This window comes from Lepisosteus oculatus, chromosome 5 (assembly GCF_040954835.1).
Source record: "Lepisosteus oculatus isolate fLepOcu1 chromosome 5, fLepOcu1.hap2, whole genome shotgun sequence".
Taxonomy (NCBI): domain Eukaryota; kingdom Metazoa; phylum Chordata; class Actinopteri; order Semionotiformes; family Lepisosteidae; genus Lepisosteus; species Lepisosteus oculatus.
Window position 1 is genome coordinate 38,655,761 of NC_090700.1, and position 4,593 is coordinate 38,660,353.

Here is a 4,593-nt window from a genome sequence, read left to right on the forward strand (position 1 = left end):
CGGCTGTTCAGACGTTTAACTTCATTGTAGTGTTTAGATATGGGTCTAAATGAATTGCCAAGAATTTCTTGACAACTGAAAAATTAAACTCATGAGACCTTTTACAAGGTTTTTATTTTGGCTCCCCTAAGGCTTCTCAATAATTAACTTTCTTTTCAGATGATCAAGATGAGCTTTATGCAAGCCCAGTTATCTATTTGGGATTTTAAAGGGCAAATACTTTTGTTGTCAGCAGTTCTAAAAGATCATGATTTAGTAAATATGCATTGAATTATTTACAATTTCACCATGATAAGGACTGATCGGATCCATTTACCTATCATGTCCTGCATAAGAACAGTAGAAACAAACACCACCGCTCAGTTCTTTCAGCCCATCGTCTCCAGAATGGTAAAGTCTGATACCAGACTGGTAAAGGCCAACAGGAAATTTGGGGTAAGACTGCTAATCTTTTTGAGAAATTCCCTGGAATTTTAATTGATCACAGAGAGTCAGGACCTGTGTTTTATGTCTCATCCAAAGGATGCACCTTTTTGACAGTATAGTGTCCCTGTCACTATGTGTTGGTCCTAATGCTCCAGTAGATCAGAGGGTGAGCACTTCCTACTGGTCCCACTAACACCTCTCCCAGCATTGGAGTTCTCAGGAGTGGTGTTGGAGGCCCTTGTTTGGTCACAATAGATACAATAGATACATTCTCATTGCTACAATGATTTTATAACCTAACCCATTCAAAGGACTTTCTCTGTTCTGCATCGGTACTCTAGTGTTATGTTATACCATAATATACCATATTATTCCATAAGATCTTGAAGCCAGGAAAAAAAATCTGTTAGCCCTCTATATTTGTATAACACCTGAAGAAGGCTCCACAGCCGAAACGTTGTGTTTTCTTTCTTCTCTTTTCAGCATGGAATAAACCTATTACTTGTTCCTTAGCAGCCTACGCATGCTGACGCTGCTACCCACCTGAACCTCTATATTTGTAGGCTTGTTTCGTCATTATAAGAATTTGACCCAACTACTGAAGTATACTGTACAAGACTCCCTTTCACATACCCTGAGATAAGAGGCCATGTTTACTGAGTGTGCCATTTGATGATAACCACAGTGGGAGAAAACTCCCATGCATTCCTGTACACACTGCACATGGCCAAAAGTGCACTGAAGTTTTCAAACCTCTCCTAAAATGGTTCAACTTTTCCCCGCACCTAAACAATACTTTTACCACTGCTACAGACACAAAAGTGATTAAATGTGCAAAACATACAGACACAAATCTGCGGTGGCCAAGTCTCTGCTCTGTAACATTGTGTCACCGAGACTGTGCAGCTGAGAGATGGTGTGAACTAAATCTTCCAGGAGGCTATGGGAAATATGGGAATGCCTCCCCCGTTTTATTAGGCACTGGTGATAACTAAAGCCTGTGAGTAGATCTAAGGTTGTGGCAAACAAGCAAATTGTGAACTGCTTTTTTATGAACAGGCTTTGGTAGTTTATTATAAACTGTAACAGACATGGATCAATATTATATGAAGCAGATGCACCACCAACATTTCTTAATACCCAAATGGCCACAACTGCAATCATCACTACGTGATTGTGTGACTAAATTGGGGTCTACATATTAGGGGGTGTGGCTCATAGCAATTGTCTTTGCCAACTGCCTGGGGGTACCCCACATCCACCACAGGAAACCTGCACTGTCACAATTGTAATCCTTCCTCTTAAGGGCACTCCAGCTCTTTCACATTTTAGTTAATTATGTGCACCTGCCTCCAATCCAATAAATCCAAGCCAGACGCTCACTCTATTCCGGACTCTGCATTGGAAGCAGGACGCCTATCGTCGTCCTGACCCAGGTTCAGAGCACCTGGCCTCATCACCCCCGTTTTTATTGTCCGTCCCTGCACTGGATACCACTCCGGTTTTTAAACCTTGTCTTATCTTTGTCTCGTTTGGATTACCCAGCTCTGGACATTTGGACTTCACCCTTTATTACCCCCTGAACACCTGTGGACTTGTTTGTCCTGGCCACGCCCCCCGAGCACAAGCGCAACGTCGAGACGCCCCCCTGTTCGTCTACCAGCCCAGTTCCTTGTCGTCTCCTCCCCGTGTCTGTTTCACTCCCTTCTGGATTCTGTTGTCTGCATAGGGCCCTGATTGACGCTTCATAAAACGCACAGTACTGTATGTCTTATGGTTTTGTCCACCACTGTAATAATCATATACAGTGTATATACACATACAATGTTATCTTACAGATTTCTACACTTCACTTATCAGAGACCAGCACACTGAACTGTACATTGCTCAGGATCTAAAGATTATGCAAAAGCATGCTTTGTCGTATAATCACCATTTAAAATCTAGATATTCATTTTACGGGGTTTGAAAGAAATAATGGATATCACTTATTCTGCATTCAGCCCCTGTGAAAGATGGAGTTGTACTGTATCTTGATCTTCATAGCAATAGGTGTGCCATAAATTGAATTCTAGGGATAGATGGTATCAGAACATTTCCTGCTTGGTTGTAGCAAAAGCAGAGAAAGTACGAGCACATTACAACAACAAAGAGAAACACAAAACAGTGCCAGATGAGAGGAAGTACATGACAGAAACTAAAAGGTGGTGTGGATAAACACGACGGAATGTGTGGTTTGATCTGTGTATTCGAAAACCCATTGAAAATTTTCAATTTATTATACTGAAACATTACAGGAGCGACTGAAGTTTTTTTTTCCATATTCAGCAGAGAAGCTGCAGATATTTTTAACATCCAACACAAGTCATAAACCATTAGGGAGAAATCGCAACATACATCATAAAATTTGATAAGTCACACAAATGCCTAACACTTCTTGACCAATTACTTTACAGGAGACAAAAACAAAATTTCATTAACTGTAGCATCTCTTATCACAGACTCACCAGTTATTTTCAGAGTCACCAGCCTTGTTCTTACATCTCGGGTAACATAAGTAGAACATGATGTATTCCAAACAAAGTTTTAACTCTCCCCATGTACTTTGAGAAGGCAAGAACAGGGCCAAACTGCGACTGCTGTGCAGAACCAATAACGTGCCGTGACATCTCGGGTCAAGTAAATGAACACAGCAGGAGCTCCACACCTACAAAGGGGAAAGTGTGGATGTTCTGGCCGGCGCCCCCAACCTACCCTCCCCTCCAACACGCAACAAGACCCGCTGCAACGTACAAGGGGGTCCTGCAAAGAATAGAGCACGGACACGTCCCTCACCAATGTTAGCCTGAACATACCAACAGCCTTGCCGCTAGCAGTGCTGAACCAGGTGTTGCAGCGCCGTAATTCACAGAGCACTGTCTGGACCCTGTTACAATTGACACAATTTCAAGAAAAATGCAGCTGATGTAATGCCTCTTCGCAATTTCCAGGTCTCGGAACGTTTCTCCACGCTCAGCCAAGCTCACGAGTTACGTTTAGCCTCTGTTAATTGTCAGAGGTGTAGAGAACAGAAAGAAAGCAGAGATAAAGAACTCAGCTCCAGGTGGCTGTCTGGGAACATCAGATGAAAACCACTCATGATGATATACTGTAAAATGGAGTCCAGAAGGCTTCCTTGGTTTTATTAAGGTGATAAACCTAAATCTACTTCACTTCTCACTAAACTACTACCCACACTTCTGGTCTACACTTGTTCCAGTACACTACAGCAGATCTGTTGAGAAATGTGAACATTTCACATTCTGTACAATTCATGAACTACTGAACTAGACCAACACTGGACCGACGAGATCGGCAATCAAACCACATGGGATTGATTTACAGTACAATCCCACCAAGCCTGGACATTTCTGCTTTGGCGGCCTCTGCTGTTGCCCCATCGTCACTGCGCCTGCCCCCGGCCCCACATTTCCTGGGGGCAATTCACCCCAAGTAACCCTTGGTTTTTTAAAAGTATCAAAAAGAAAATGAATTCAAACTTGCTCAGTATTATCACAAGCACTGAACTCTGATTCTAGAAGAAAATGATTCTGATTCAGAAAAACATTCAAGAGCCCAAAAGGTTTGAGGTATCAAATCCCAGGACTATAGACTGTACTGTAAAATCTGCGTCAGCATAATCCCACCTGATTAAGAGTGCTGACAATAAAAGGTAACTATAAGGCACTAAGGATGAAAGGGTCAGCCAACCACATTAAGAATTATGAAAGAAAACAGTAAAATGTAAAATGGCATTCTTGCAAGGTACTGTATGAGACACAGTGGGATTTTATTCTGGGAATTCCCAAACTAAAAAAAAACCCAGTAAGGGAAATAATTGATAAAGGGAAAGACTGTACCACGGAGGAGCCTATTCAGACTTACAGTGCTATTATTTGCCTCACCTTTGAGAATAGACAAACATCTAGCCCCCTGGCAATCTGTACTGGTGGCACTGCAAAGACAGCCAGCACAGACATTAATTTGGATTGCTCAGTCAGTCCTAGCAAAGCGGAATTATAATTACTTTGTCTAAAAACGCTGGTAGCCTCGGCTGAAAGGACAAAGGCTGAAGCGGAGCCAGAGATGTGAGGAGTTATTTCCTGTAAACCACATGAGAGAAAGAGG

The 4,593-nt window shown here is 42.2% G+C and overlaps 1 protein-coding gene across 3 annotated transcripts in view; it reads right to left on the minus strand.

Annotated features, from left to right (window-relative positions):
• optc (opticin) overlaps positions 1 to 4,593 on the minus strand; it is a 133,959-nt gene that overhangs the window by 83,897 nt on the left and 45,469 nt on the right. The gene's annotated exons all lie outside the window — the stretch shown is intronic.